General features: G+C 46.0%; 1 protein-coding gene across 2 annotated transcripts in view; it reads left to right on the top strand.

Annotated features, from left to right (window-relative positions):
- The window catches only part of MEAF6 (MYST/Esa1 associated factor 6), a 147353-nt gene that overhangs the window by 123975 nt on the left and 9713 nt on the right, over nt 1-13665 (top strand). The window lies entirely within an intron of this gene.

Below are 13665 nucleotides of genomic sequence, written 5' to 3'. Positions count from 1 at the left end.
TAAATGAGCCCTTCACACATCAGCAGTTCTTTAGTTTAATAAATGTGCAACACATACTGCCAATGATCCTCTGAACGTTTTGCAAGTTCCTGACCCCGTACATGACCAGTTGGATTGGGTGCATCATTGAAGTGATCATGAAGCAATATTCCAGCTCTATACAAAACAATCCTATATTTTTTCTCTTTGCTTATAACCTTGAAAACTGTTCTGATGGATACTTCTATCTGCAAATTCTGCAACTTAGGTTGATATTCATGAATGTTAAAATAATTCCCAGCAGTGTGTTTGAACCCTGGAACACTTCAGATCAATAATTCATCCATATTTTCACAGAAAGGGTGCGCATTTCCATATATCTATATGATGTGCAGTATTCATCAGGACGGAAAGATGAAGGAGGCCTGCATTGTCTGCACTTTTCGGCAGTGTGCGGAGAGTCCTTTTATCTCTGAGAGGGTGGCACTTGATGTGACGTACCTGTTGTTGGAGGTCCTAGAAGTGTCACTGGCAATTTTCTGAAGGTTGGGCATGAGACCATCCCTGGAGGTGGATTTAGATTTAATGGCCTCAGTAGAACTGGCAGTGGGTCCTCTGCAAGGATGATGAAGCATTGCTGGCCTAACTGTAGCATTACAGGCTCGTCAGTTGTCATCCGTTGCCTCTTTCTAGGAGGTAGACAACATCAAAAACTGTGTGCCGATGAGAAATAGTGCAATAGTGATTCCAGCACTGGCAAAAGTTGGTGCGATGTCAAGTGAATCCTCTGTAGCAACAGCATATGAAAAGCCTTAATGCACTGTTGTGATTCGACGGCGGTGGTGTCAAGGATCAATGTTAAGGATTTCGAAGACTTTTGGTGGTGTCAATTACTCGACCTCAAGTCAGCCTTTGACATCGACTGTGTCGGGCTGATTGCTTAGATGGTGACGGTTTTAGGCGCTGTGAGAATGGCAATATTGGTGCCTTCTTGCACCTTGGCTCCGCCTCTACCCTCTAGTTCTCCCTATATGGGGTTATGAGGCGCTAGCTCATTCTCAGTAGAGACTATAGCGGGAGGGGTTTTCAGTCTCCTTCACCCTTAGATCTTCAAGTATGCCTTTCAGTGTGAGACTTCTCAGTCTTTTAAAATCCTCTTAGATACTTTTTGTGCAGAATCAACAGTCTTTCGTTGAATGTGAAGAGAGAAGGCACAGCACACACCTTTTGAGAGTTCAGAAACTACCTTCTTTCTCTCACATGAGGGGCATTTTACAAAGTGCGAAGGTAGGCAGATAAAAAATAAAAGATCAAACCAGGCTGTGCTTTTCTCACGCTGCTAGAAAGGTACACTACATTTTACCCTGTAAATGCTGAATTGCAGTCTTGAAAGATTTTGTTTTATCTTGGCAGTCTAAATTTCAAAAAAATATTGCCTATGATAGTCTTCTGAGTTCTGTTGCATATCATATGGAAATGGACTTACTACCCCATTTGTGGAAAATATGGCCAAATGTATTCATATGAAATGTTCTGGGTTCCAGGCACGCAGCGAGAAATTATCCCTAACGTTTGTGATTTCAATTAAGATTCTTACAATGAAGAACCAAGACTACAGGTAAGTAACCATTTCTTTCTCGCATTGTTAATCTCCTCAAGTGCCAGATACTCCAGCTCTCTGAAGAGGTTCTCCAGTCTGCGCCCCAGAAACCCCACACCGGCTCTGCCTTTCTCTTTGAACCTGATAGCCTGTCTGGAGTGGATGGGCCCAAGTTCTCCCAGATCATCGTGAACTTCTCTGCATGTTTAGGCCTGCAGGGAGGAGATACTGCATATCTTTAATTTTATCCTGCCTCTTTCTGGGGTGCCTTCTGGCCACACATACCCAATGGGAGTCCCCTTCACACTTTCAACGGAGCATCCTTCCCTGTAGCAGACTGAACCTGGACAAAGCCTGCCTCACTTCTGTCCCTAGGGCATGCATCTATTCCTTTACAGCAGGCTTCTCCAGTTTCTTTATCAGTGACCCAATTCCACATCCGGTTTCAGCTCTGGCCCCGGCTTTGGCTGAATCTTTAGTTAAAGTTCTCCCTATATACATATATTTCACAACTAAAGCACAACCAGTTGTGAACAGAGACTCCCCTCCGGTTCCATCACTTCCTGAGCAATACGTTCTGAAGAAGGAGGCTGTTTTTTAGTCTTATTCTAATGCCTTACAGTGTCTTCAGCGCCTCAAAATGATGATGAGTAGCAAGCAGAATACATGCTACTTATATTAATGGTCCCCTTTTTTAGGAAAGTGGATTATTATTTGGGGTGAACAAGTTTCATTTCGAAGGCTAAGCTACCACCGCAAGATGTCTCCCAAATTAAAAAATATAAACCTGTGATAAATCCGCTGTACCGTGACACAAAGCAGTCTGCTTAAATCAAAGGCCATGTGTTAAGTGTTTAAGCAATGCATACACGGTAGAAAGAGTCACACAAAACACAATAAAACTCCACACCACTTTTAAAATAAAGAGAACACTTGTATGAGTAAAATGAGAACAAATTGACAAAAATCCAATAAGGGAAACCAGAGATGTGAATTAAAAAACAAATTAGGTGAGAATATCACCACAATACACCAATGATAGTCTATGGACTACTGTGATAGGCAAGGACTTGAGTGCGATTTGAGTCCGGCCTCGATGGAGCCATGGTTGGATACAAGTGGATTGCTCCCAGTGAAAGTCTGGAAGTCAAAAGCTTCAAACACGTTTCAAAGTCCTAATGCAGAAAGAGACTTTGTCACTTTCTGAGAATAAAAATCCTTGTTGGGAGAGCCACTGCTGAAATTGTAGCCACCACCATGGAAATAAGCAGGTTGGTCACACTGGAGCTTTGGAGATTTCTTGCTGAATATTTTCCAAGTCCCAGCGCAGAATGGAACTTGGTCGTTTTCTCTGAGGTGCTAGGAGCCTTGAAAGAGTCAAAGCTGTAATTCAGTTCGATACCAAGCTACTGCCGGTTGGATACTACTTCCCACAGATCCTCCTGAAGCTCTAGAGCTCAGGAGGAATTTTTTTTCAAAGTTTCCACTTTCCAGTTTTTCTGATGCCCTAACAACAAAAGAACACTTTTAAGGGCCCGAGAACTGTGGGGAGGGCACAGAGAAACTCTCGGGGTGTCACAAAGAGCCACCGGCAAAGTTCAGGTCGACTAGCCACTGATCAGCTGGGTATTTCCAGCAAAGTTTGCTTTGTTCCTGTGACGATACTGTAAGTCAGCCAACTAACCCTTGGAGTCCACTTCTTTGTATTGATTACAAGAGAGAACAGGCCCAGAAAGGGTTCTGAGGGATGACACTTTGGGTCTTGAAAAACAAGGTTATGTTATTCCTCAGTGTACAATGTCAGGACAAGGGAAAATGACACCAACCTGACCGCTTTGGTTTAGAGTTGGGAGTCCATATATTGGATTGTAATGCCCTCACACACCCACTTGGGTGATATGCTTCATCATCTGGGCTGCTCCTCGTTGGGTCGGCGGTGCAATACCCAACAGGCTCCCTATACTGTGGGCACTTTATCGGAGATCTTCTTCCAATAGCCATATGGTGAAGTGGGGGTGAGGGTCCAGAAGTGTGTAGATGTATGGATTGAGGGTATGATTTTAAAATAGGGCTCGGAATGCCTGTGAGAACAAACTTTAATCAATAGGTCTCCTACCCTAAGTAAAAACAAACAATTAGGCGCTCAGCTAAGTATTATGTCTTAGGTCTAAGCGTCCCAATTGGTGAAAAGAGGTCAACATGTTTCTCGCTCAATGTAAAGTCTACATGCGATTCGCCAGGACCAATACTGTGAAGACTATCTACACTCTAGGGTTGGTGACATGGAATCATACTCAAATCAACAGAACAACTACCTATTAGTGTACCTGTCAGACCTTGAACTACCTGGGTGGGGAGAAAAGGTGTGGCATCGGTCATATTAGTATGGTACACATTTTTATACAGTATAATTTCCCTTGTGACTGACTTAGCTTTCTTATCAGTGAATAGTGAAATCAAAAGTTTAGAGAACAAAAAAGGTTTAAAAACAGTGACACACAGTGAGTGCCCAGAGAGAGCTAGCGTGAACTACAGCCCTAGTAGCACATATGCAATGCAGCAGATGAATTTCAATGGAAAATCACCCAAAACTGTAAGCTAACCAGGCATCAGCAGTCCCCGGTAGGTAAAACACGAGGAGTTCCTCATGTACTGGACACAATCAAATGGGAGAGAATAGAGGGTGCCAATGTGAGTCATTGCACATAGGTCAATCTTATTGTACTGGAGACCGCAACTGTCGGTCTCACTTGTAATTCTTACAACATTTATAATGTTGCTCATAGTTAGTGTTGACAAACCACATTCATTCACTCTTGATATTTTTACCCATCTCAAATGTGGTAACATATGTGAAAACTTTATGGGTCATCATTTACATGTACAGACTCGTGTGGAGGACTATGAATAATCATTCCTAGTCCTTTGGGTGTTTCTAGCGTGTCTCGTGTCAATCTTGTTCCCTCAGTCTCGTGGTTATCTCATTGCCAACTTCTTATTGGACCCTAAGTGGCTACCTCAATGTAGAGAGTTGCTGTTGTATATTTCACGGCTGTTGGTATTCGCATAATACACAGCTCTTAATGTGCTCAGTGTTCCGGTATCTATTTGAAGAGTTGGCTTGCTATCTATGTGTTGGGCAAAGTCTGGCAGGTTATCTCGATTTATGGAAATGCCGGTGATGGATGTTCCCCATGTTAAGGAGGCACGCCCATCTAGCTACAGAGTTTCGCAAGTCATTCCCCCACTGAATCATTTGTTCATATCGTAGTTAATGGGCAACTTCAGTGCTGATACTAGATGCTTAGTGGGCTCTATCGGCATGCGGAATTGGCGATTCCAAAAAAGCTCCACTTTCGGCAGGTTAACAGCTAAATATTTAGCCCAACTTGCTTTGCAGATCGTTCTCCCATTGACACAGTAATTCAGAAATTCTACAAACATACGAAGTGCCGGCAGGGGAATGCGGGAGGCGCGTGCTGCAGAGGTACTCACTGTTGTGCAAATATCACGTCTCGTCTCGACCTACCCTCTCCTACCGGGTCCGGGAGGTGAGGCGGTCTGCGGCTTCCCTTGTTTTATATTCTGTCATTGCTTATGGTAATGGGTGGTCACCAACTAACTCGGCTCATGCGTCTTTCCTGATCGGAATAGCCATTTCATGGTGGCCATTTTATAGTGGTGCTTTCTCATATCTGTCATAGGGGAATCATATGCCATTGCATGGCGACCCCTTAGAGTCATAAATTGCTTTCAGGTAAATGTGTATGTATGTATGTATGTATGTATAGGTGCTCTTATATAGCGCAATGGCTGTCACCCAGCGGGTGTCCTATGGGGATTATGGGCCCCTTGTGTTCTGTTGTCTCTCTGCAAGGGTGTGAGTGTCACATGTATGTTGTGATGCACCCATGCAGTAAGTAGTCAGAATAGTGGCTATCTGTAGTCAGTTGATGTGTGTGGCATTGATGGTTAAATGAATATGGGAGGCTTCCGGAGACCTCTTAAGATTCATTGTTTCCTGCGACAACTATCGATTAGTGTGCAGTCAGGTGACTGCTTATTATGACGTTCTCGTGGAAGGATTGTGCTCGTGTATGGGGTGTGAGAAGTTAGCCTGGCATATGATGTCCACTAGTTCGAGTAGGCCTCTTGCACCAGTCTAATCGACCCTTATTGATGGTGGTTGTAAAGTCAACCTTATAGAAAGCTATCCTAGTGGTAGCAATGGCGAGCAGTCTTCAGGCTAAGACTTTTACCAATTTTAATCCCTTGAGTACCAAATGAAAGCACACCACACAAGGTATATATCAAATATATATGTATTTATTCTAAACACAACCCCTCTGCACTCTTTATGAGGTCAGAGGTAAAAGTACAATACAAGTTACTTAATTAGCATACGATAAGTTGCACAGTATACGTTTTGCCCTAGGGGCCTCACAAACCATATACTAAAATAGTGGTATAAGAACCACGTGAGAATTAGAAAGCAGGCCTGGGGCCTGTGGAATCGCTGGGGCTACTCTAAACAACCAAAGGTTAGGATGTAGGAGGCCCATGAGAGAAGCGTGCAGTGTCTCAACACAGCCGCGGGTTACCATTGACTTTCTATGGGAAACGAACAAGTTACAAATTTACAATTTAAGGACACTTCTAAATGAACTACGATGGAACCCTTTTAGATTTAGACACTAGGAGGACCAATACCCACGAGACTACCAGAGTACTCATGTTACCTCACCCACGGAAGCCGGGTGGACAGATCTCTTTTGGTGTCGGGTTTCGTCGTCGATTTCAACGGAGATCTGCAAAGAAGTGCTGCAGGCGACCAGAGGAAAAGTGTCTGGGTGGATCCAAGGGTGGATCAAAGATCTAAAGAACCTGAAAGCAGAAGAGACAGAGTCTGGGCCACTTGCCAGTGACCAAGGCGGCGATAGAAAGATGCCACCAGATGTCGGCTGATTTCAGGTGAAAAGGTGAAGTTTGTTTCTTCAGCCACGAGGACCAGGGGGCGTCGACAACGACCAGGAGCTGGATTCAAGCTGTCCCACGAAGGATCTAGTTGACTGAGGTGTCGGTATCCGGATTGGATCCAACAAGCTTTGGCAAATGCAACCCACGGAGGAGAGGATCGAGAGGATCCGCCGCAGGCCGTCTGTGCCGAATATATTCTCGTAGCACGTGTATTGACAGCTTATCAAGAACTGCACATACGTCGCTTTACGTCTAGTGTACCTAGGATATCAATACATACCCTTGGGACAATCCGTTTATGAAATCTATGTGAACTACCCGACGGCCCTCCATACTTCGTGATATCTTTATTCCCGTCTTGGAATACTTGTACTAGTATCTGTTCCATTACATTGGCCAGATTCTCTTGACTCAACTTGACTGCACCACTGAAAGACTAATCGCTCATTACAATCGCCCTGACGAAGCTCCCGTGGTTGGGGAGCGAAACGCGTTGGCTGTCTTGTGCACTTTGAGAATAAGAAAATAAAAATAAAAAATATTTTTTGAACAAACTTTGGTTGCGTTGATTGACTTTGAACTTGGTGCTGCCTCCATTCTTTTTTGCAACCCACGGAGGATGTCGAGATGGGCTTCGGTGCAGACCAGCAAGGTCTGTGGAACTTCTCCTTTGCAGGGAAGGTAGAGCAAGCCTAGGGCAACCAGGAAAGCAAGTTGAAATAAAGGATTGTCTTCTTGGGGGCTCACTAGCTAACGGACTAGGAACCACGAAGACGCGTTGAGCGGAAAAATGCACAAAGCGAGCCCACAGGCCACTCGTGGAGTGTGGAGCTCTGAGCTTCGGTGCAAAAGGTGCTCGGGTCTGGGGCTTCAAGCACCCCAATGCACAACTTTGGGATACCTCGGGAAGTCTGTGCAGGTAGCAAAATGCACGTTGTCCAGGAGTTCCGGTCCCACGTCTCTCATGTCCGCCATGGGTCTCAACTTTGCTGTGAGCGAAGGTCGGGTCAGAGATGTCTGGAAGTCCGTGTCCTGTGTCGCAGATTCTTCGGGATGCGGCGGGAGCCTCGAAAATGCAGACTGGCAAAGATGCTTTTGGTGCCTGCTTGAACAGAGTGGTCACTCCTTGACCACAAGGGAGATGTCTTCCGTCTTCCAGTCGAAATGGAATGTTGAAGGTCCAGGATATATGTTTCAGAGTTAAGTCCAGGGTAACCTTAAGTCCAAGGGACTGGGATCCTATACTTATACTAAGTTCAGGGGTTGGACTAACTTTAAGGTCTCTCCTATGGGTGGACCTGGGGTGGGGGTGGTTACACCCATTCACCTTTGTCCAGTTTCGTGCCAGAGCTGGGGCTGAGTGCCCCAGCAACCGGTTTGAACTGGAAAATGCATGGAGCACCTAGTGTGCCCCAGGCAGTGTCTGAAAAGCATTCACTGAATGCAACCCTCTCTGCCCCAATACACTAAAGCCTGTCTGGGAAGGTGCCAGCACCTCCCTGGACAGGAAACCTATTGTCCAAGCCTCCCCTGCCGGAGTTTCGTCCAGCAGCAGGAGGGCAGACTCGTGTCTGTGGCAGCAGCATCCATTTTGTGATGCTGGGGCTCTGTTTAACTTTAACCGGGTAAACCAGTAACTACATGTCTTCTCCCTCTAGAAGGGTGGAATGCTACCCCCGCCGCCAGAACTGACGGGGGTAGTATTCCAAAGTGTTTGACACCTTACACGACGTGTTTTGATAAAGCCAAACCAAAGTTAGCATTAACCGTGAGGATTATAATGCACTTAAGAGTATATGGTATGGCTATATCATAGAACAGCTATAAGGAGATGGTTCTGAAAGCTGCAGAGGGGCTCAGCTCATGCTAGGGCACCCTCTCACATAAAACAAAGCACTCTGCCTCCAGGATTGTCAAGGCCTGCCATAGGAGTGACTTATAGGTTTATATGTGTCTATATAGATATAGGTATACTATATCTAAGTAAGGGGTGATTACACCACCTTACCGAGGCTGTGTGAACATACCTGTGGTGTCAGTTTGGGAGGTAAACCAGGGGTGGCACAATACATGCTGCAGCCCCTGGTAGGCATAGGGTGCACCTATGCCATGGGTACCTATGTTACACTATACAGGGGCTCACAAGGGTGACCCAGTCACCAATCTGGTATGTACCTAAAGTACATGGTATCAATTTAGAGGGAGAACAGCTGGGCTGTGGGCGTGATTAGCAGGTCCACAGCCACACTAAAGTCCAAAAACTAGAATCACAGCAAAAAGTGGGGGTAACCATAGGAATTAGACCCTACTCCTACTTGGGGGATTTAAGTAACCTCTCAGTGGTATCGTCCGGTCTTACTATTGTGCTCGAGGTGGTGTTTTCTCAATCAAATCCTCATATCCTTAGGTGCCCATGACATTTGGCTTATCTGTTCGAGACACAATGAACTCCAAGGTATTTACTCATTTAATCCTGTGATCTGTGAGGATAATCTGCTGTATCCACCTCTGTTCTTTAACAAAGAGAGCATTCTTAAAAATTTTGGGAAAAGCCTCCAACATGACCCATTGCTATGCTTCTGGTGTGTGGTGTTTTTCTATGTAGTGTATGCACATTTTTGTGTTGCTTTCCTGTCAATGGAAATTGCTTCGATCTTCTGATATGCGTAGTTTGATTGGGCGGGTGGTCATCCCTATGTAATATAGTCCGCAGGGACATGTGATCAGGTATATGCATTTGGGTGTATTGCAGTTAGTGTGCCACCTCATCTCCCATGTAAAGGTATTGTTGAAAGTGATGGTTTTCTGTATTGATTTAAAAGCACATGCAGTGCATGTGCCCCATGGGTAGTGGCCCTTTACAGGTGGTAATTGCCACAATGTTCTCCGTTGTCCCCCTGTAGATGCTTTAGGTCTAGTGTTGATCAACATATCTGTGAGAGTGCTGGAGCGTTTGAACGCAAAGCGTGGTGGCTCCAATCTCATGGTCCCAGTGTTGAGTGGAGTGGAGTGGTGTGGCTCACTGGTTAGAGGCGGCAGACCCGGCAGCAGAAGTCGACCCGGGACCAGGGTTCGATTCCCGACTCGGCAGGGTCGTGGACCAGGGTCCACGGACTCGATAATTCTCGCCTCGGTGCCTACTCTAACCTGGGGTCACACTCGGCAACGCTGGGCATTAGCTTGCCTAATCTCCACAACGGCCCCCTCAACGCCGGGGATGCCTGGCTCCACCTTATTATTTCTTTCTCTCTTCCTAGAGGGCTATACTGCGTGGTGGGTATTCGCTTGCTGCCAGATTTTTCGCAAGAATTTCCGAACCCAGACCTGAATTCCTCTAATGTGCTGCAGTTTCTCCTCACCCTCAAAAATTGCCCAAAGGGGAGGTTTTCCTTTAAGGCTTGTGGTTGGTGGCTACTGAACAGCAGTAGGCTGTTGCTGTCTGTGCTTTTCCTGTGCATGGTTGTTGTTAGCCCACCTTGCTCAAGATTGATTGTTAGGTCCAGAAATGCAATCTGGTTTGGTGAGACTGTGCTGGTTAATCTTAGGTACCGGTTCAGGTCATTGATCCACCTGAAAAATTCTGAATAGGACTGTAAGTCCCCAGTCCAGAAGATGAGACTATTGTCTATGAATCTCTTCCACAACCGTATGTTCGACCGGTATGGGTTTTGATGCATGGAAGATAAGTTGTCCCTCGTAGGCCCCCATGTATAGACAGGCTACACTGGGAGCGAAGGTACTCCCCATGGAAGTACCTTGTGTTTGATGATAAAGCTGGCCTTTAAACTCGAAGACGTTTGCGGTAAGGGCTAGTGTAGCACACTCCATGATGAAACTCGGAGGTGTGGGAGATTCCCATGTTGCTTAACTCAATTCCTCCTCAATCACGTCTAGGGTTGCTCTCTGGGGGATATTAGTGTAGAGTGCTTCTAAATTTAGCTTGATGAGGAAGTCAATGTCATTAGTAGGTTGAAACTCGTCTAATAGGCGAAGTACATCCGTGGTGTCCTGTATGTAGGATGGAATCAGATTTACCAGTGGTTGGAAGAAGTGGTCACAAAACTGTGACAGAGGTTCCAATATGGAGTTGATGCCCGAGACAATGGGCCGACATGGTACCGGGGTGGTCCCCTTATGGATCTTAGGTAGGACATAGAAGTAAGGGGTCCTGGGTTCTTGCCTGATGAGGAAGAAGGCTTCCTTTTTGCTCAAACGCCCTTGATTCTCCACAGAGAAGACTAGAGCCGTAATGGTCTTTGTCAAACGTCAGCTTGTTTTATAGTGATTGTAAGGTCGTTTGCCAAGGATTCAATAGCCATCAACTCTCCCCTTGAGATGTTACTAACATTTTGTGGGTTTGAAGTTGCCTGCACATCTTTCAGGACAGCTTGTTCAAAAGTTTCCACTTCCTTGGGTATCATGCCGCTGTTGGGGGTGAAAGTTGAGGGATTGTGTAGTCCCGAGTAATTTTCCCATTGGTGAGGTTTGTAAATGTAAATGTACAGGAATTTATATAGCGCAAATCACCAAGCGGTTTCTAAGCGCTTGCTTAGGGAATCCGTCCTGGTATTCCCCTGTGAGATAACCCCGGCAGGGTATCCGCAAGGTGAAAGCCAGGCATCCCGCCGCGAGGGGCCGTTGTGGAGATTAAGCAAGCTATTGCCCAGAGTCGCAGAGTGTGAACCCGTGAATCGAGTAGGCACCGGAGCGAGAATTGTCGAGTCCATGGACATTTTAGGACTCAAGACCCCGCCGAGCCGGGAATTAAACCCTGGTCCCGGGCTGACCTCTGCTTCCAGGTCTGCCTCCTCTAACCAGTGAGCCACATTTCTCCACTTCTTGTCATCAAAGAAGGCCCTAAGGCGTACTTTGCGGAAGAATTGTTGCAACTCGCATAGTTGTTGGAATTGGTTGACCTTGAATGTAGGGACAAAGCCCTGACCCTTTTGTAGGACTCTCTCTTGCAACTCAGTCAGTGCACTTAGGGACAGATTCACTATCAAGTTCTCTTTTTGGAGTAACTCCTAGTTTCCATCACCCGTTGTTGTTGTTCCTCCCACTGTACCCTCTTTTCTTGTTGGTCTCCTCTTCTTCGCCCGTGCCCTCTGCCCCAACCTCTGCCTAAAAAAGGTTGGCTCATGCCTGGGGTGCCGAATAGAAGTGGGACTTGGGGGAACATGGGGTATTGCCAGTAAGCTGGTCCCTGGTACTGTAGTTGCTGATACCCATTGTATCCTTGTCTACCACCCCTTCTGGTTTGACTGGTGTTCCAGTTCTCTCCGCTGGAGGTACTATTGCTGGACGAGCCCCGTCTGGTAGAATTTGAGCTGGTATCTGAGAGGTTACTCATGCCCGATGGTATAAAAAAGTGTACCATACTAATATGACCAATGTCGCACTTTTTTTCCCCCACACAGGTAGTTCCAGGTCTTACAGGTACACTAATAGGTAGTTGTTTGGTTGATGGGAGTATGATTCCATGTCACCAACCCCACAGTATTGGTCCTGACTAATCGCATGTAGACTTTATATTGAGCAAGAAACTTGTTGACCTCTTTTCACCAATAGGGACGCTTAGACCTAAGACATAATACTTAGCCGAGCGCCTAATTGTTTGTTTTTACTTAGGGTAGGAGACCTATTGATTAAAGTTTGTTCTCACAGGCACTCCAAGCCCTATTTTAAAATCATACACTCAACCCATACATCTACACACATCTGGCCCCTCACCCCCACTTCACCTTACGGCTATTGGAAGAAGATCTCAGCTAAAGTTCCCCTAATATAGGGAGCCTGCTGGGTATTGCACCGCCGACCCAATGAGGAGCAGCCCAGATGATGAAGCATGACACCCAACTGGGTGTGTGAGGGCACTACAATCCAATATATGGACTCCGAACCCTGAACCAAAGCGGTCAGGTTGGTGTCATTTTCCCTTGTCCTGACATTGTTCACTGAGGAACAGCATAACCTTCTTTTTCAAGACTTCAACAGGGGCACATATGCTGGACCTCCCTCTATGCTGAGAGAGGAAAAAGCCCCATAGTCCCTTCTTTGCGTATATATGACACTTTGGGTGCCACATTTATGCCTGGCACCAGCTAGTGGTTGGGGGGGGTGGGCACACTCACGAATGTGGTAAAAGTTACCCGGCAGCAACCTTGCCCACTTCTTCAGCAGTTCCTGGTTGCCTTACTGTAGTGCCCCCTGTGGTGTCTTCTCTCGGAGGTGGCACAGGGCATCTTCGCAGTGTGGCATGTTCTTGTTGGCACTCCTGAAAACTCTGTGCCCATTATTTTGCTCTCCAGAGTTTCCTTCTCGAGAGTCTCTAGAAAACGAATTCTGCCTTAAATGGAACGTCTGCCTCCTGTATGCCTGTCCACTGCTGCCTCTGATCCAGTGGGTGTTGAGGCGATAGCAACACAGCTCATTGTGATTAGACTGGATTCATGGGGTCTTATACTCCAGGCTCTACACGTATGCCTCCTCTTTGGCTGCCGCCTTAAGAGGATCCGCTGTTCCAGCAGCAGGGTGGAGTTTTACACCCGAACCTTCACAGTCTATATTGAGCAGATCCATTTAAGAGATTTCAATATTCCATCTGTGGTAGCACAGGCCCCTCCAACAAGTCTGCATTTTAAACCCTTTAGGCTCAGAAGTGGAGTTCTCACGAGCAGACCAGGTCGGATCTGCTTTGTAGGGGATTAGGGTGCCTTTTCTTTACACTCTTTCAATACATGGTCATCAAGCATTCACTGTGCCCTTTCAGCATACTACTGTACACTAGCCACTCCATGCAGCGATATCTGCTGTCAAAATGAATGCCTTTTCCAATGTAATTAATTCTTAACTTTCTTTTGCATTTACATATTCCTTCACTACAGACTGCTTTTAGTCACAACACAATCTCCCTACTGTAATGCTTTTTATATGGCTGATGCTTTTCATCGGGGCAGGTCAGTTTGTGATATACATGTTTTATGTGGCTTGTGAGAGCAAATGGAGCATCTTAGTGTACACAGTAAATATAAAGAACGTAATAGTTATCTGTTCACTGCCCTATTTGTTTACATATACACAGTACTAGGCGAGAAAGAGAGAAACTCCAC

This window comes from Lissotriton helveticus, chromosome 3_1 (genome assembly GCF_964261635.1).
Source record: "Lissotriton helveticus chromosome 3_1, aLisHel1.1, whole genome shotgun sequence".
NCBI classification, from domain to species: Eukaryota; Metazoa; Chordata; class Amphibia; order Caudata; family Salamandridae; genus Lissotriton; species Lissotriton helveticus.
The sequence above is the reverse complement of the archived record's forward strand: the minus strand, read 5'-3'. Positions and strand labels throughout refer to the sequence as shown.